The sequence below is a fragment of the Ambystoma mexicanum genome, chromosome 4q, assembly GCF_040938575.1.
Source record: "Ambystoma mexicanum isolate Mex_15411 chromosome 4q, UKY_AmexF1_1, whole genome shotgun sequence".
NCBI lineage: Eukaryota > Metazoa > Chordata > Amphibia > Caudata > Ambystomatidae > Ambystoma > Ambystoma mexicanum.
In genome coordinates this window covers 1,257,007,118-1,257,027,267 of record NC_090928.1, presented here as the reverse complement: position 1 = coordinate 1,257,027,267, position 20,150 = coordinate 1,257,007,118, and the positions used below count along the sequence as shown (strand labels likewise).

The 20,150-nt window shown below is 48.0% G+C and overlaps 1 protein-coding gene across 4 annotated transcripts in view; it reads right to left on the bottom strand.

Moving 5' to 3' along the window:
* Positions 1 to 20,150, bottom strand: part of SLC29A1 (solute carrier family 29 member 1 (Augustine blood group)) — a 589,752-nt gene that overhangs the window by 205,668 nt on the left and 363,934 nt on the right. The window lies entirely within an intron of this gene.

The following is a 20,150-nucleotide window of genomic DNA, read 5'->3' as shown; positions in this document are numbered from 1 at the left end:
AGCTCTAGTGTTAGGGGAAGAATAGTTAGTTAGAACTGGCTCTCAGTACTAGTTGCTAATTCGGGGGAAAAAGGTTTTTGATACACAGAAGGAAAAAGCCTACAAAGAGATCATCAGCAGAACGTTTGCATGTCTGCCTCTCAGCTATCAGCAGAGGCAACCAGGTAATTGAGGGCAAGTGACTGAGTGAGGGCAGGTATTGTGAATTTAGGAACTTCTGTATGTGTGTTTTTCAGATATCCAGCGAGAGAGGGAGAGAGAGTCAGGAAAGAGAAAGACAAGAGATATGGATCGAGCGGGGGAGAAAGATATGATATGGCATTTATAACGCGCCTGTACACAAGTGTTTCTAGGTGTTTCTAGGGGATCCTTGCTCCACCATGATAATCAAGGAGTGTTCTCCTATGCTCATTCCAGCTCTCACGAAATTCGTTAACACCTCTTTTGCCCAAAACTGCGTTTGAAAGCTCTTAAGAACGCTTGGATTACTCCCTGGCTAAAAAAAAACTATCTATGTCCTCTAACCCCAACAAATTATAGACCCATCACCAATACACCATTTCTGCTGAACATACTGGATATGGTTGCTTACAATCAGATATCACTCCACCTCAATAACTCGCAGATTCCGAACAAATGCCAGTATGGTTTCGTGCAGAATCATGGGACGGAGACAGCTCTACTTGTTCTAAAATCCCAGCTGCTCCAAACCACGGATAGTCAAACCTCTCTGCTTATGACTTTAGACCTCTCAGCAGCCTTTGACCTGGTGGATCATTCCATCTTGATCGCCAGGCTAAGGGACACCGCCCACTTATCAGACCAAGTCACACAATGGATCACTTCCCTTCTGTCGCAAGACAGGGGAGGGTTGCTAGCGGGGTAGCAGACCCAAAACCGGTCCCATTGCTGTACGGTGTTCCTCAGAGGGCGTGTCGCCATGTCTCTATAACATCTTTATGGTGCCATTCTTCAACATGCTGGAAAAAAAGGGCATCCTATTCACCAACTACGCAGACGAGACGCAATGTGTCATCCCTATCCCAGGGTCACGCAGTCTTGATGAGGAAAACATTAACAAAGTATATCAATCCATTCACACATGGATGGTACTTAATGGCCTGGCATTGAACAGCGAGAAAACAGAGCTCATGATTGTTGGCACTGATACTAAGCTCGCTAAATTAGGCCTGCTGTTCAATAGCTTTAATATTGAAACTGCAACATCGAGGTGAAGAAAAAAGAAAACACCCTGGGTATTACCTTGGAAAAGAACTTGAATATGAAAGCCTAGGTGAGCACATCCTCATGCTATATTAAGATTCTCTGACACCTTTGTCCATTGATATCAGAAAAGAACACTGAGACTTTAGCTAGGGCGATTATTGGATAAAAAATTGATTATGGTTGCAGCCTTTTAGTTGGCCTTAACTGCCTTCAGGTCATTCAGAATGGCGCAGTGAAGGTTGTGAAGGGTCTGAGGCGGAAGGACCACGTGTCTGAGGCAAGACAAAGCCTGAATTGGCTACTTGTCAAAGCCAGAGTACATTACAGGATGTTACTCATCACACATAGATGCCTCCTCGGCCACATGCCAGTCTATTTATCAGGAGCTATTGTGAACAAAAACAGAGCCCCAGATGCCTAAAATCAAATAATTCCAATCTCTTAAAAACAGTATGCTGTAAAAAAAATAAAGCCCAGAAGGGATCTTTTATCATAGCCGCTCCACTAGCCTGGACTAACCTGCCCTCTGGGCCTCATTACAAGTTTGCCGGTCCGGTAACTACGGTACTGGTAAGCTTGCCGGTACCGTAGTTACAGGACCAGCAAACTACGGGTTCTGCTTGTGGGTTACCTTTTCGCCCTCCAGGTCGGACCTGATGGGCGGACCAGCACCCGCAAGCAGAGCATGTCGGATGCACCAGCACCATTCTGAATGGTGCCGGTGCATCCGGCCTCCCCATTCCCATTGAGCCGGCTCAAATGGGAATGTGGAGCATTTTTTACCGGCACCTGGGAATCACAGACAAAAGCGACCTCTGCCGTTTTCCCAGCGACCTCTGGCATAATTCTGCAAACTCTGGCCTGGCATGGATCCTAGAGCTTGCCTTTTTTTATAAATAGTTTGTTACAAACTATTTATTAAAAAACGAGCAAGCTCCTGACACCACCAACCCCAGGCCTGGCCAGAGGAAGCACAGCAGCGGGCCCAGACGAGCTATGGTTGCTAAGCGTCGCAGGGTCCTTTTCCTTTTTTTTCGGGAGCTGCAGGGGTGTCCCCCGCAACCTCCGCTTACTATACTACACAGTATAGTGAGCGGGGGGACACTCCCACAGCCCTTGTTTCTTATTTTTTCTGGTGTGCTGCGGGGTTGTTCCCCGCAATACCCCGCTCACTATACCACACAGTATAGTGAGCGGGGTGTTGCGGGGGACACCCCTGCAGCACCTGCAGTCTTTTTTCTTTTTTTGTATACTTACCTACAATGCTACCACCTGTAACGCTCACCTGATTCTCGCAGAGGCGCCGGTCTTGACTGGGCGACTACCGTATCTTCAAAGGTGATGTGTAGCACCCGGTTGGCTCTTTGGGCTGGACCTCTGTGCACTGTATGCCTGACGTGTAGAGTAAGATGTCTGCAGATAGAAAATATGGGGTTAATGAACTGGGGTTATTGGGGTGTCCCTATCTCTTTCCTCTTCTCCTCTCCTGTAGACCCCCAAAGGTTAACGCTCTCACCTTAGGCAAGTGAATGCCGAGCTCTCCATCTGCCTCGGGGCAGGGTGCTGTAGCCAGTTTCTTCACTGGATAGGTAGCGCAGGCCTCTTGACTTCAGAGGACTGCTGTCCGTCGTTTACTGCACGAACGGTAAGTTTCGAGTCATTCAAATGTCTTTTTAAAGTCTTTAGTAATGATGTCTCTTGTTTTGCAGGGTTCCGGCGATGGCGGATGACGGGCTGAAGTGAGTTGAAGATGGAGCCCGTGTGATGAATAGAAGCGCCTGGAAGCACGTGAGTAAGCGCTTGTTGCCTGCTTCACGATGCGCTCTAACTGTCTTTTTATTTTGCAGGTACGAGTTCGGAGCGGCTGCAGGGTGCCGGAATACCCACTGGATTAGATGCGGAAAGGAGTAATGGCACGTGAGTATTAAAGTTCCCCAATGTCTTTAAACGCACCTTGTTTTGTCTTTCAGATGCGGATGCAGCACCGAAGGCCTCCGGAGCGTGCGAAGAGTTGGTAAGCTTTTGTCTTTCAGATGCCGGAATGCAGTATGAAGACCTCCGGAGCGCACGAAGAGTAGGTAAGCCTTTGCCTTTCAGATGCCGGAATGCAGTGTGAAGACCTCCGGAGCGCACGAAGAGTAGGTAAGCCTTTGCCTTTCAGATGCCGGAATGCTAACCTGTTCTTTCTTGTCTTTATAGGTATTGCTGAAGACTGGATTCAGGATGGTAAGCCTTTTTCCTTAGGCCCGGGACTGGATGCAGAAGACACGATGAGCGTCCTGCTGCAGAGGGTGCAGAATAACGCAAAGCAAGGTTCATCCACCGGGTGTGGTTTAAATAGCCTCCTGTAGTGCTTAAGTGTCTCCTTCCACAGCCACGCCTAAGTAAGAAAAGAGTTCCTGGTAAGAAAAGAGTTCCTGCCTTCCAGAAGAGTTCCAGTGTTCTAAATCTAGGGAGTGGCTCCAGCCCCACCCAACAGGAAAAGTAGTTCCAAACAGAAGAGGATCAGAGGCTCAACTGGCAGGCAAGTAAGCAGCATGGTCTGCTGCAGGTAAGTCCACCCAAGCATTATGAGCCCGGCGCTTCCAGCGCTGGGACTGGGCATATTTATGAGCCTGGTGCCACTGGCGCCAGGACTGGGTCCAAAAGGTCCCAATTGGGACTGGTCGGCACTCGGAACCTGGGTTATGGATCTGCTTCCAAGGGAGTTGGGAAAACCCTGACCTTTTGGAAGCAGAGATCATGACACCACCAAAGGTTCAACCTTTTGGTGTTCGAACCTTTGGTGGTAGCATTTTTGGGACTTTTTATACAGTCTGACCTTTTTTTCGGTCCGATCGTACAATTCCAGGGATTTCATTGGCCATGAAGGACGCGTTGATCAGCGAGGTAATGAATGTGGCAATCTCCTTTGCGGTTTCTTTTATGATGGGAGCGGGGCAGATGTCGCCCATGCATCTGGATGGTTTGAGGCTTAGTATTATTTCTTCTACTTCCTTGGCGCTGAGTGAGGAGAATTTGAATAAGTTAGGTTGCAGAGGGGGTGGGGTCGCGGATGAGTGAGCAAGAAGGTTTTGAGTTAGGTTTGCTTTTTTGTTTCAATTTTCTGTTGTAGGAGCTCAATTTTGTCTGATAGTGCTTTTTTAAATGTTTTGGCACCAAGTGGTGTCCTTGATGCAGGTGTTAGGGGGCTGTGTTGGTGATTCAAGCTCTCTATGAATGCTGAATAATTCCTTAGTGTTGGATTTGGCATTCTGAATGCAGTTATTGTAAGAGTCGGATTTAGCTAAGAAAATAGCAGATTTATATGAGGCAGAGGCTGCTAGGAAGATTTCTTTGTTTCAGCTGCTCTTGTTTTTTCGAAGTGTCCTCAATTGTGGGGTGAACCAAGTGTTCAAGTGGGCGACAGGTTTGACTTTGCGAGTCTTCAGCGGTGCTAGTTTGTTGATGGAATTTTGGATGGTAGTGTTGTAGAGGTTCACCAGGTGGGTCGGGTCCTCATTAGGTTCGAGGGCAGTGTCCCTATCTATGATTGGTTGAGAAGTGGGAGTAGTTTAGGGGCTATTATGTTGCATGAGTTTCTTGGTAATCTTGGAGGGGCTATGGTTTTCTCCTGGTTAGGAAGATCTCTGGGACTAGAGAAGAGGATAGCGTGATGGTCTGTCCAGGCGAGAGGATGGTTTGAGGTGATGGTAGTGTTGTAGTTGCAATTGGCTATCCAGTCTAGTTGTCTTCCTTTCGAATGGGTGGCTTGTGTCAGGCGTTGGGTGAGACCTAAGTCTGCTATGCTGTTGCTAATCTCCTTAGCGTTGTTATCAATGGTGTCATATAGACCCAGGTTGAAGTCTCCAAGTGTTTGCAAGCAAAGTTTAGGGTTAGTGGTTAGTAATAGTGATAAGTCTTCTTCGAAGGAAGAGAGTTGGCCAGGGGGTCTGTAGATAAGGTGGGCTGTAATCGTTTGAGACAGTGATAGAGGTAGTTTGAACGATAAGTGTTCAGTAGAAGGGAGTGTTTGGCAGGGAATCTGTCTGAGGCCTACGGAGGATTTAGCAATAATAGCTACCCTGCCCCCTTTGGATGAGATTCTGTCTTGTCTAATGATGGTGTATTGGTCTGGGATAGCTAGTGACAGGAGGGGGCCTGAGGAGCTGTGGAGCCACGTCTCCGTGATGCCTAGGAGGTCTAGGTCATTGGATGTTATAAGGTCATTAATGTCAAGTGCATATGCAGTTAGAGACCTAGCGTTGATAAGTCCTCCTTTCAAGGTGGAGGTGGTGTTGGTCCGTGAGGATTGTTGGCTGATGTTTTTGGCTGGAGAGCTAAGGCTGGTAGGTGGATTATTTTCGGTAAATGCTTTGTTGTGTATAGTGTTTTGTCGTTGCTTGATGTCAAGGTTGGGTGAGGTCTTGAGATGTCTTTTGGGGAGTCTGTTACATAGTCTAGAGTTTCTGATATTGGTGGGGCACGGTATGTTAGGTGTGGGTTTTCTAGCGAATAGATGCATCCATTGTTCAGGTGTGAGGGTGTGGTCTTGGTGGGTGTTAGATGTGTGTTTTGTAGTAGGTTGTACAAAGTCTGGTAGGAAGGTTGTGGGTTGGATGTTGGCTGAGCAGGGCAATGTCCTGGCCATAGTTAGGGAGTGGCTGTATTCAGGCTTGGAGAGTGCTTAACTGCTTTTGGCGCAATCCATTTGCGGGCTGCCGTGGGCCCGGTATACCAAAGTGGTTTGATATCATTCGTGAGTTTATAGGTATAGGGATAGTACATAGGTTAGCAGGCAAGATAATAGCCTCGCTAGGTTGGTATGCTGGGTGGCCATAGGTAGGTATTAGAGAAAGTCGGGTTAACAGGCAGATAGGAATTTAGTGCTAGGCTGGTCAAATATCAAAGTAGTGGCCAGGGTTCCATGCGGGCTGTGGTCGGGTGTAGCAAGGAATAACCTGCTGACTAGCTGTGGACGATGGAACAGTACATTTGCAAAGATACATTCAGATCAAGTGAGCAGTTGTGTATGTCAGACAGCAGGCATGTTCATTGGCAAGGTACTGGGAGGTATGCAGAGCGGAGGTAATTCTAAGATTCACAGTAGTAGTTAGGATCATTTAGTGCAGGCAAACAATTGGGCATAAAGCATGAACATTTAAGGCATACAAAGTAGTATCACATCCAGTTGGTTAGGTACGGGTCACTGTGCGATGACGATGTGCGGAGGGCTGGTGCGAGCACAGTGTTAGGCTAGTCTCAATATGGAGGTATGTGGACTAAGTGAAACGCTGCCCCAGGTTTAGTGAAGGCAGTGTGGAAATGCCTATTGCCGGTGGGGAGGGGCGAGTAAAACGCATTCGTGAAAAAGGATTATAGAAACTTCTTGCATAGGTTGGGCTATTAGTGCTGCAATGATATATCACAAACTAGGGTATTAGACAGTACCTGATAGTCCTTAGCGTGGGGGGCGAGTCTGAGTACTGTCCATGGCAGATTACTTCAAGATTACTTCAAGATTGGATGCGATACAGCCGGCAGTTCGTATGTCAAGAACCAGGGGAGGGGCGCAGTGGGGGTGGGGCTTACAGAACCAGTCACATACATTTTTTAGATTGAGGCTGGAGTGGCTCATTTTCTAATAACTATAGCTGGTAAGATAGCTCAGTGGGTTGAGCGCTGGCTCCTGCAATGTGTGTGTTTGATCTACAGGTTGCCGGTTCGACTCCTAGCAAGGTCAACTCAGCCTTTCATATTGTTCGTAGTGTACTTAGAAACAATGCTATGTGATGCCACTTTCTGTGTTTTTATGTTTGCGCGCTTAAACCTTCGGGTACGTGGAGCGTGGTAGAAATGTAAAGTAAAGTTTCTAGAGAGAGAGAGAGAGAGAGAGAGAATTTGTAGTCTCATGTTTGTTATTTTATCCACTGCCTCTTTACCCCCAGTGGTGTCATAAATGTAGCTGAAGGTTGAACGCAGTTTTAATTGGGACTCTCAATGGGGGTTTGCAAAGTTCAGCAGCATCTGTGAGATCGTGTTCACTGAGATCTGGCGGATGTCCTCATTTTGGCCTTTGGTATGGGTGGCAACAAGGGAGCAGGACATCCTTGAGAGAATCTTTGAAAGCCTGTGGATTACCACTTTATCTATAGATTTGGTTAACACAATGTATGAAACCTCCAGTGATCAAGTCACAATAACTCAGTACATATACAAATAAACTAACACTGAGAATGAATACTATGAAATGCTGTCCTTTATCTCTAGACCTATAATTTAAAACAGCTGGTGAGAGGGGCCTTGCTCATAAGGATAAGACTCAAAAGCTATTAGCTTATACAGATGATGCACTGTTTGTTATTGTTAAGGGAGTGTTTTAGAAACAATAAATAGTCATAGCTTGGCCTTGGGACAAGAACTGAATTTATTTAAGGGCAACTGAGGCAATGGCACTTCCCATTAGGTGTCGCACTGGCCGCCTAGGTGGAACAGGGTTAAAGTGGTGATACAGGGGCATAAACTGAGCTTGCACATCGGTTTATGGGCAGCAAAACAGAAACAGCTGTATTTGTCTTTCAAGACAAAAGAACAGATAAATCTGCACAGCACTGGAACTGACAGCAACAACCTGACTCAACATCCAGATCTCCTCGTTTTATAGGTCACTTGTCTGGTGTCAGCGGTGGCAGTCTCCTCCTCTAAAATGATATTTGAAGTTTGCTTAAGATGCATTCTCCATGCCCATATATTCCAGGCCTGGGTTTTGGCTAGGGGTTGTCCACAGTGTGTATGGCACTTAGCATTTCTTGCACATGATCAGTAGTGGAAGTTGATGAGAGGATGGATCTGAAACCGAGCTACTATGCCATGTGATGCCCAAAGAATGCTGGAAATGGATGATGGACCTCTTGGAGGATACAAGGAACCTATTGTTTTTAGGGAGGCAGGAATTGATGGACCAGGAGGCCTGATGAGATAGTTGAAATGGGGGGCGGCATGAGTTGTCTAGGTGTGCGAGGTAAGAATGAGATACTGCTTGTTTTCTAGACAATGGAATAATAAACTCTTGCCTGTTCATCTTCTGATTGTTAATCTGAATGGTGTTCTGTCATGTCCATCCACTGATACGAAACCTACAGGGATCTTCCAGAATCTTCAATCAAGATAGGAAGAAGGCATCCTGCCCCTTCCAATACATTAAAAACTTCTCCATAACAGTCCATCACTGCGACCGCTGGACATATCACATGGTAAGTTCCTCTGTGCACTCACAGGATCTTATGGCACATCCTTAGTATAGTTAGGATTGTACCAGTTCTCAATCACACATTCACCTACGTCCTTTGCACTAAAATGTGCCAGACAACAGTTTTTGGGTTCTTGTCCGCGCCTGGCAAATAGAGCAACATAGACAAAAACAAGCACTGTCAGAGGAAAATACCAAGACGGCACAGAATGCAAACAAGTAAGTCTTCTGAACTACAAGGCTGCTAGTAATGAAAGACCGCAAGAGCAACACATCATCAGACTTTTTCTAATATAAACAATCATTAGCAATGCCAACATCTTTGGCTTTTGTGCAGGCATGTGAAAGGCATTTTCCAGGCACTGCTGTAGTTGTATTAACTGGACATCTATGGTCACGGCTGCAAAATGGTGCAAGTACCTGTGCATATATTAGCAGCACCTGGCAAATGCCTAAAACTCATACACAAGCTAAAACTGTTGGCTGTGCCAATGCTGGTTTTTAATGGGACTGCAGTGAAGAACACACACAAGGCTTATAATTCGAGTGGCTGAAGGCAGTCCTTGTTAAGAATTTTTTATTACACCAGTAGAGGGATCAAAATTAAGATTGGATAAGCAGGAGCTAAAAGCAGCTCCTGGGTATCCAGGATTAACCAGTGACCAGGAGCTGCCACCGATGGACAAGGAGGTAGTACATAGTGTTCCGCAAATCTCACTTCCACATAAAATGCACAAATATATACTTTCGTCCATTAGTGTTATACCTTATGCTTTAAATGTTGTATTGCTGTGGCCTAATATTTATTTATATTTCAGTTATAAGCAAAATTGGGCTAACCCTAGCTATGCAGTGCTAGGATCCTCAAGTAAATATGGGCTGACTGCAGCTTGGGTGGGTGTAAACAGGCTGGCCCGAAGTCTGTAACTAGAACTAGCACCCTGGTGGGGGGAGCCAGCCAATCATATGGCTAGGATCACAGGCTGGAACTGGCGATCTCAGCCCGCGTTCCATGCTGCCTGACAGTCAGCTCCTCCCACCACCATCTCCCCCCCCCTCCACCTACCTTATTTCTGTGCTCGGCGGCACAGCTTCGTCTGAGCTCCCGCAAGCCACCATGGAAAGGGAAGAGGAGCTCCATACAGAGCCCCACCTTCCCTTTCCATGGAGCCATCTTGGAAAAGTATTTTCCTTTGTTCAACAGGACGCATGCGGCGCCCGTTGAGCGAAGGAAAACACTTTTTTTAAGCACCCCTGTTTACCACTTTGGCAAACGGGGTGCTAATAGCCTTAATCCCCCATTTCAAGTGCTGGAACGGGGGAGGCGAGAGGGGTAACAGCCCGGTGCCCTCCTTATCCGGCCTCGCTTCGGCCGATAACTTAGGCTGCAGGGCTGATACCCCTTCTCCCACCGTTCCAGCCCTTGGAACAGGGGATTAACGCCATAGAAGATTTTTACGTTACACCCTATGACCGTACGCAAGTCATAGATAATTTAAAGATTGGATCAATATTATTATAGACATTCTAGCAAATCAATGAAGCAGAAAATCAAGGGGATACATATACTGTGTATTTAATTATCCATTTATCACACTGAACTGATACATGTGTACAGTTCAATTCAGTCGTTCAATATAATATCATAAACCTGTGTACAGTACAATTCAACAAAATTAACCAACTTAATATATCAGCAAAATGTATTTCATTATAAAAGTCTAAAAGGTGAGAATGGTTACTTTAATTCACCCAAACTTAACAACATGGACACACCAGAGTATGGTTTAATTTACTTACCTGTAATTCCAGCATGGGTCTGGCATGGATTCACATGCTCATGAATATTTCCAGTCGTCAGGCTGGGAATCCTCAGTAAAAGAAAACTGTTTCACTTAAGCTTTAAAACTGTATTTCTCCTCTAACTAATCACTGTCTTCTGGGTCATACTGCCCCCATCCAATGACAGTTCTCTCCCTAAGGTCCACCCCTGGTGGCCATCTTCAGATTTGGTTAGCACGTAAAGAGGCAGTATGACCAAGAAGAGCCACAGAGGGGAAGGAAGGGAGGGTTTGCATGTGAATCCATGCCAGACCCATACTGGAGAACAAGAGTTACAGGTAAGTAACTGAAACCTCCAGCATGGGGTCTGGCATGGATTCACATGCTCATGAATAACAATTACACAGCAGAACATATACAGAACCACGGGAGGTGGCAAGGCTCAACAGAAGCAATAAATACTCACCTCTGGAACAGAGTCAACTCAAGTAAACAGGTGCGTAGCATGGCTTGGCCAACCCGCGACTCCTCCCTGGAATCCCTGTCGACGCAGTAGAACCTTGTGAAGGTGTGCGTGGACCTCCACGTAGCAACCCTGCAGATGTCGAGCAGGGGCACACTAGAGAGAAATGCCGTTGTTGCTGCAATGGCTCTTGTGGAATGGCCTCTTGGCCGGCCCAGAAGATGACTGCCAGCCAGCCGATGACAGTGCATGATGAGATAGCCGGTGAGCAACCTGGAGATGGAAGCCTTCGACAAGGCCTTCCCATGATTCACAGGTCCGAATTTGACGAACAATTGAGAAGTCTTCAGAAAACTCGCTGAGCGTGTCACGTAGAACTTCAAGGCACGAGCAATGTCCATTGAATGCAAGGCCCTCTCTGTTGGAGACGACGGATTCGGGAACATTACAGGCAACACTAGAGGCTCGTTGAGGTGGAACTCTGATGGCACCTTAGGAAAAAAGGTGGGGTGTGTACACAGTACCACCCTTGTAGCCTGGAAGGATAAGTATGGCTGCTTGCAGGACAGGGCCTGTATCTCCCGACCCGCCTGGCCAACGTGATCACCACGAGGAAAGCTGTCTTCCACAAGAGGAACTTCAAGGGAGCCTGATGCATTTGTTCAAAGGGTACCACCATGAGTTTAGTCAATAGCACATTGAGGTCCCAAGCTGGAACTGGGGCTTTCACTGGTGAAAAAGTCCTGAAGAGGACCCTGATGAAATCCTTGACGAGTCTGTGACACCAGAGGGAACGCCTACCCGGTGTCCTGGTGTAACAGGATATGGCGGCCAAGTGCACCTTGATAGAGGAGTGTTCCAGTCCAGCCTTGGCCAAGGAAATAAGGTATGGCAGGAGCTGCGGGGCCATGATATGCAGGGTAGTGATCTTTTGTTATCGGCACCATATAGAGAATCGCTTCCATTTATGGCTGTAGCACTACAACGTGGAAGATGCCCTGACTTTGGCCAGGCTGTCCCTACATTCCATTGGTAAAGAATAATGCCCAAATTCTAGGGCTGCAGGAGCCAGGCCCTGAGGTTCAGCGACGCTGGGTGGTGGTGTAGAATCGCCCCTCCTTCTCTGGCGAGGAGATCGGGAAGTAGAGGCAGCCTGATGGATGACTCCGCCGACAGATGTAGCAGGTCGGGGTACCATATCTGTCGCACCCATGCTGGAGCGACAAGTATCATCCTGCAGCGACACTGTCTGTGTTGATCATTCGTAGCAGGAGTGGGAACGGAGGGAAGGTGTAAAGAAAGAGTCCCACTCACGGGAACGAGAAAGCCACATGCTTTTCGGCTGCGGGAACATGCTGCCAAACTTCTGACACTTGGAGTTCATTGCCGTTGCAAAGAGGTCGATCTGGGGCTGACCCCACTCGTGGAATAGAAGATCCACCTGGTCCTGGCAAAGCTCCCACTTGTGGCCAGAACATAGCTTCCTGATAAGCAATGGTGTTCCTGGAGCCCGCCAGGTGGAAAGGGACGCAAAACATGTCCTGCCAGCCAGCCGAGTTCCTCAGCTCCAGGGCCTCCTTGGAGAAAGCCGGGGGGCACGTCCCACCCTGCTTCGGATGTAAAACATGGTGGCGGTGCTGTCTGTGAAAATGCTCACCACCTTGCCCTTTAGCAACGGCAGGAAGGAGTTGAGGGCCCAGAAGACAGCCTGAAGTTCCAGGACACTGATGTGAAGAGCCTTTTCTTCTGGCAGCCAGAGGCCCCTGCCGTGCAACTGTCTGGTGTGGGCTCCCTAACCTTCATGGGGAGCATCCGTGGTGACCATCTCCTGGTATGGCGGAACCTGGAACGGAGCCCCTTCTGAGAGGTGAGGGGGTATGCCCCCCACTGTATCGCCCGTCGGAACTCCACGTCTAGGTTGATCTTATCCATCCAGGATCCTGAGACTTGTAGCCACCTTGCATCCAGAAAATCCTGAAGGTCTATTATGCAGGTTGCAAAGGCAGACGAGGCTGATGCAGGACAACATCATGCCCAGCAGCAATTTGATGGTCTGCACCGTAGCTGACCCTGCCAACAACAGGCACTGTACCTTCCCCAGGATGGCTACCACCCACTCCCCTGAGGGCGACCCCAGACATGTTACTGTGTTGAGTCAGGCACCCAGAAACAGAGCGTTCTGCGATGACACCCAGGAGGATTTAGGATAATTTATGGAAAATCCCAGATCCTCCAACAGACAAATGGTCCTCGTTGTGTGTTCACTTGCCAACGCAAGCGGGATCAGATTAGCCATTCGTCCAGATAACGGTAGACGTGGATGCCCTTGACACGAAGGTGTGCTGCCACTAAAGCCAAGCACTTTGTAAAGACCCTTGCGGCCGACTTCAGGCTGAAAGGTTAGCGACTTGAACTGACAGTTACGTCCCTGTACCATGAACCACAGGAATTTGCAGTGCTTTCAGTGAATGGGGATGTGGAAGTAGGCATCCTCCAGATCCAGAGACACAAGTTAGTCGCTTTGTTCCAGCTGGCCGACGTGCTGCAACGTGACCATCCTGAACTTCTGGGACCTCAATTACTTATTGAGGTGTCTCAGGGCCAGGATCGGCCTCCATCCTCCTGTCTTCTTTCGGGCTAGAAAGTATCTGGAGTACACTCCTGAGTCCCGGAGATGCTGGTGGACGGGCTCCATCGCTCACTTTTTCAACATGGCATGGACCTTCTGCAGCAGCTGCGCCACGTGCTGTTTTTGTCGAGCCACACGGGGAATACGAAGACCTGTATTGAAACTCCAAGGTGTGCACCCATCTGTCGGTGGTGATGTTCTTCCACGCGCTGAAGAACTTCGCCAGCTGGCCTCCCACTGGGGTGCACAGTGGGGGGCCGAGTCCACGGCTGGTTCAGGCCTGTTTCGGTGTTGGGGCCGCCCTGGGGCGGTACTGCCATTGTCCTCTGCTGCCGCAAGCCTGTGAGCAAACTCTGTATGCCTCTCACGTCGTGGAGCTGGAAGGTTGTCGATAAGGGGTGCTATATCCCTTGGAGGACCTTGCAGACTTTCCTCTCGAGGAACAAAAGGACTACGACCTACGTTGCTGCAGGGTACCCAGGGAATTTGCTGTCTCCGTGTCCGTTTTGATCACCTGCAGAGACTCGTTGACTGTCTTGCCAAAGAGGTTCTCACCATCAAATGGCATGTCCAACACTTTGGAGTGAACGTCGGGTCTGACATTGGTGGCTATGAGCCATCCCTGCCGCCGAAGAGACAGTCCGTTTCCCATTTACCTGAAACCTGTGTCTGCGATGTCCACTGCCACTGTAATGGCGTGGTCCAAGGACACTTCCCCTTCCTTGAAAAGCGCCAGAGCTTCCGCTTTGTTATCGGCAGGTGAAAAATCCAGAATAGGGCCTAGTTTATATCATAGTTCCCTATCATAGCGGGACAAAATGGCCAGGGCGTTAGCAGCCTTTATGGTGCTGGCAGCAGTGTAGATTATCCTTTTCCCCATAGCGTCCAGCTTTTTCCTCTCCTGGTCCAGAGACAGCATGGACGAGAACGATGGGTTTGCAGAGCGCTTCCAGGCCGCGGCTGAGACCACAGAGTCAGGTGAAGGCTAGGACCTCACCCACTTGGGTGCGAACCCGGAACTTTGTATTTCTCCTCGAGCCTGTCCCGCTTGGGTGCAGTAGTGCTCAGGTTTTTTATCAGGGCCAGGCCCTCATCCCATATGTCGTCCAGCAAGGGGACGGAAATGATGGTCTTCCGTCCGCACTCACGACGTTGGCAAAGGAAATCTTCCTTTTTCGTCGCATCAGGTACCAGTTGGAAAGGTTCTGTGGCCCTGGACATCATCGCATGGAAGGAGCCAACCTCATCCAGAGGAGAGGACTTGTGCTGTTCATCCACAGAATCACCGTCAGAGAGCCGGAGCAGGAGCTCCTCTCTCATCGCTACGCTGCAATCCAAGCAGCATTTCTCCCTGTATCAGCCCACTGGGTCGAAGGTAAGCCTCATGGCTATAGTAACCTGCACCTTTAAATTCGGCAGCTGCAATATTCTTGCCCACATAAGTGGTGACCCTGAATACCTCCCCCAAGGCGTTCCGTGTGCTCTCCTGCATGACCACACATACAACAAAAAGGGAACTCGAACTTCTTGGCCAGATCCACACGACAAAACGACCATTCCAAGATGGCCGACGCCAGATTCCCATCACCATCCTTCCCTGCTACTTTGGTAGAGTAGCCCATTGGCCAGCCCTTGTTTTTTAGCAGCCTATCGGAGCCGCCAGCAGGCGAAGCTGACACACCCCCAAGGCACACACTAAGGCTCCTGACTGAGCTGACCGAGCGCAGCCGGCGCCAGGCGACGAAACACTGCCCATCTTGCCACCCACTTGCTCAATATCCCTTCTCTGCTGCTCTGCTTACCTCTCATGGCTGCGCTGGCATCCGCAGCCATAACATCCAGAGTCAGCCCCCAAACCAGGAAACGTAGATCACACAACATCAACCGAGGCACGGTGAGTCCAATCTGTACTGTAATGTTTTCATGCTCACTGCCCGTATTGTTTTGATCATAGCTACCCTGCCATGACCTCAGTGCCTGTAGCAACTTCCACTATTTTGCGCGGCACTCCGGTCCCGCAGAGTGCACATATCCCGCTTCACCCCACTGCGAGTTTGCTAATTAGCCTACATGCTCTGAAATATTCTAAAAATGCCTGTATTGCCTTAACCTATGACCAGTGAGTACCCCCACAATGTATGTACCACGACGAGTATTATGTTCCAATGACTCTGACTAGAATATATATTTAACCACTGCCCAATTGCTATATACTGCCTGACTTTCTACGCTTCTTAATTCAGCATTGGACTAGTATGTTCCTTTCTGAATAGCCATTCATGTATTCGATTAACTCTATGTATGTAGTCACACCAAATTCGAAATGGCCTACCTGACATTGCTTAGATAGGGACACCATCAGACATGTCCATACATGCTGATTGTGTACCTAGGCAATTGTACAGGCAATTCACATTATCACTGCCCTGATGCTACCGTCATACCTGTTGCATGTTAACAAAGTATAAGGAGCTACCTGTGCTGTTACACTGCGACTAGTAACACGGATGCAAGCGTGTCTCTTGACCCTCTACTCTAGTGTACGCTGAACTTGGCTACAGCTCATTTACATGTATGCCCGGTAGGTCCTGGCTCAACATGCACACCTTACCATTAATCTCAGCCTTACTAGTTTACTATTCTTGCTCAACTTGCTAGGGGGCTTCATCTCCTTAATAATACAAGACCCACTAACCATGGCTTCTATGACACTGAACAGCTCTCACCCCACTGTACATCCAAGCGACCTGCACAGACCCAGCACTCCTTGCATCTTAGAGGCTAGAAACGTGAGACTCTGATCACGTCTCCGTAAACTCTACAAACCACTCGCTAGATCCCTACCTTAACCTAACATCAAAACCAACCTCCATATGGTCCAGAAAACCATAAATGGCACGCCTAACCTTATCAACTATGTCTATCAGGCCACTTCCAAACAACACACCTTGAACAAATCTAACAAATTAGACCCATCGCCCTCACCCTCTACCACTACAACACCCGCTCTCCCACTTAAAGTAGCATGAATAAATGCCAGATCCTTGGTGGCACATGCCACTGACATTGGCGACCTAATATTGGCTAACAACCTTGATCACTTAGCCATTACTGAGTCCTGGCTGCACGAAGCAGCAGGACCCCTGCTTTCCTTAGCTGTCCCGGATGGCTATACCATAATCAGACAGGATAGAGACAAAGCACGAGGCGGAGGAATCGCCATCATCTCTAAATCTAGCCTCTTTATGAGACTAGCTCCACCCAAAACACCCCCTCCTGTGAAATCCTCACAGCAAAACTCCCTCTAGTTAATTCCCAGACATTAACTATTCACCTTATCTATAGACCCCCTGGCCCTATTGGAACTTTTGAGGAGGACATTCACACTCTTCTGTCCAATAACCTTAAAACCACATCTCAAGTATTAGTCTTGGGAGACTTCAACCTGGGCTTTAATGACCCCTTAGACAAGCATGCCATCACCATTGCTAATACTCTATCCGAATTGGGCCTCTCCCAAAAAATCACCGAACCTACCCACATTAAAGGGAGAACCCTCGACTGGGTGTTGGAACACAATTGTACAGCCAATATCACCTCCATCACCTCTTATCCTTGGACAGACCACTTTCTCGTGTCCTTTTCACTTCTCACTACCAGTCCACTCCAGCTAACCACTCCTACTGCCCCACCTTGTCTAACAAGAAACAAAAAAAATATAACAAGGGATAAAGTGATCCCAGTGATCATCCCTACCCTCAATTTGCTTGAAGACAACCTTGACCCAGGCACATTTGTCAAGGAGTATAACAAAATTATGCTAACCACACTTGATACCATTGCACCCATCAAATTCAGACCTAGCAAGCCTAAAGCGCATCTGAACAAATGGTTCACGCCTCAACTGAAAGACCTCAGACACCTAAAAAGGAGCTGTGAAACTACTTGGAGACTACTCCCATTTACAGCTAACAAAACTAAACTCACCGAAATGTCATCCCATTACAAAAAGGAAATCTTCCTAGCCAAACGCAATTCCTACACCAAACGTATCTCTAGCGCTAACTCTAGCACTAAAGAATTGTTCTCCACCCTCAAGGAACTTATATCCCCTATCATCACCCCTGATATCTGTACCAAGGACAAAACATGGTGCACCGATATACACCATGCCCTCTCCAATAAAGTAACCACCCTTCAAAACAAAATATCCCATAAAAAACAATCCCTTTACCACATTACTCTGAGTGTCCCTTCGAAGGAAACACTGGCTAACCCGAACCCCCGATTTAATTTCACCAAAATCTCTATCCTTGAGGCAGAGAAAGTAATTCTTTCACTAAAGCCCTCTAACTGTCATGGAGATCTCTGCCCTGCTCAGCTCATAAAAGACGCTCCAAGAGATCTTGCCCCTTTCATAGTCAAACTCATTAATGCTTCATTTGCATCTGGCACCGTCCCATCCAATCTCAAACAATCATGGGTGCTCTCCCTACTAAAGAAACAAACTTTAGATCGACTCATACCCACTAACTACCGCCCTATTACAACTGTCCCTTTCTGCTTATGATCCTTGATAAAGTTGCATATCTCCAAATTCAAAAATATCTGGAACATCATAAACTCCTAGGAGCCCGTCAATCAGGCTTCCGCCCCCAACATGGAACTGAGACTGCTCTTATCGACCTGGTCAACGAGCTGAGAGATAAGGGGAAAACTGCCCTCCTCCTCCGTCTTGACCTCTCAGCTGCATTCGACCTTGTGGATCACAAGGTCTTATGCAGACACCTGGATTTAGCTGCCCACTTCTCCAATGATGCTTTAACATGGATTGAGTCCTTCTTAAGCGACAGAACCATGAGGGTTTTCTCTCCTTCAACTGCAGCAGACCCCATTCCCATCACCTGCGGTGTGCTCCAGGGGTCCTGTGTCTCCCCCACTTTATACACCATATTTACCAAGCCCCTCTTTGATGATCTGGACCTTCTCGGTATTACCTACACTAATTATGCAGATGATAACCATATTCGCCTCCCACTTTCCGGGGATTACGAGAAGGATTTGGCTTTGGTGAATAGAGTGCATCTCATCATCCCGGCATGGATGGCTACTCACGTTCTATGTCTGAATGATGACAAAACAGAGCTGATCACTCTGGGTACCCGCACTAACCTGAATAAACTAGGACAGGATTACTCATCTTTCATCATTGATGGTAACCTTATTAAGGTGGCCAAGGAGGTAAAAACGCTTGGTTTCTACCTCGATTCCATCCTCTTCCTAGCCAAACAAGTAAGCACCATGGCCTCTGCCACAGCCTACACATGTAAGTTGATAAGAACTTGCAAAGCCTTTCTCTCGGATGATAATTGCATCACCTTGGCAAGAGCCCTGATCCTATCTAGGCTCGACTATTGCAATGCATTATACATTGGGCCCAACAAATCTATCATCCAAAAGATTAAAATCCTTCAAAACAATACCCTAAGAGCGGCCCTTGGTGTACCCAAAAGATCACATATTGCGGTGATAAGGCGCCAAAACAACTGTCTCTCTACCCTTAACAAAATTCAATTAAAAACGGCCTCCCTGACACACAAGGCATTGAACAACGCTGTCTCTAGTTATCTCACAAACAGATTTCAAAGAAGAACTTCCACTAGACTCACGAGACATATTAATTCCAACTGCATCACCATCCCTAGATTCAAGCTATCTAAGGTTGGTGGAAACAGCTTCCACGTCAAAGCTGCCCAACTGTGGAATTCCTTACCACATCCCATCAGAGAAGATCAATCCTAACCAAAGTTCAGACTAAGTTACATCAACTGGCTTAAATCGAACAACATCTAATGTCCGCATATACGTATCCCTTAGTCCGGATTACACCCTTGCACCACTGCCCCCCTCTGGTATATTTGCCTTTACCCCCCTGTATCCTATTTGTATGAACTATGCCTCTGTATTTTGTCTAAATTGTAATTACTTGTTTATGTATATTCCACTGCGTTTTCTTTTCTCTTTTTGTGATCCTCATCTGTTTGCACTACTTTGATTGTACTTCCAATTCTGTAACCTGTTAACCAAGCTTCACATTATCTGTAACTGCTGCTGCCAGATACCCCTGGTCTGGTGCGCATTATAAATGACTAAACTGGTTCTCCATCAGCTGGCATGTAGTCATCAGCTTCATCGGTGTCCGTCGCCATAGTTGCCGTATCTGTGTGCATGGCCATATCCCCAGTCGGGGTCAAGTCCTGAGGTGGAGGCCGTGGCAGTGGGGTCGGTTGACGCATTGGTCCAGCAGGGTCTTTTTCCTTTCGCTTGCTCCAGGAAGGGCTTCCAGGAAGCAGTCTTGGGGGACTCCTAGGTGTAGCAGGGCCTGGTGTTGGCAGCAGTCTCTGCTGAATTTCTGAAACCAGCGTGTGTAGCGTGGTCAGAATGTCCAAGGACATGTCCCTGGGCTGAGGAGCGGAAGGAATGACAGGTGGAGGCTCCGGACTGGTGCGCCTCTTCTGGAAAGGTGGAGGATTGGGCTCGCCACGTGGTGACCCACCTAACGACACAGGTCCCTGAATCCCTTTGTGGCCCGAATAATAGCCTTCAGGCAGATTGTTGTCGCCCTCATTGGAGCTTGTATAAACTTCCACCGGTTTCACTGAGGCAACCCGCCGTTCTGTACCCTTCTTAGGGCCTGTTGGAGATTTACCCTTTCCCCTCTCTGGAGACTTCTGGGTGGGAGCGGTTGGTGTACTCCTTCCAGGGGTCTTCGATGGAGCCTCGGCAGCTGCTTCACACCTTGAAGGCAGGGACAACCGCAG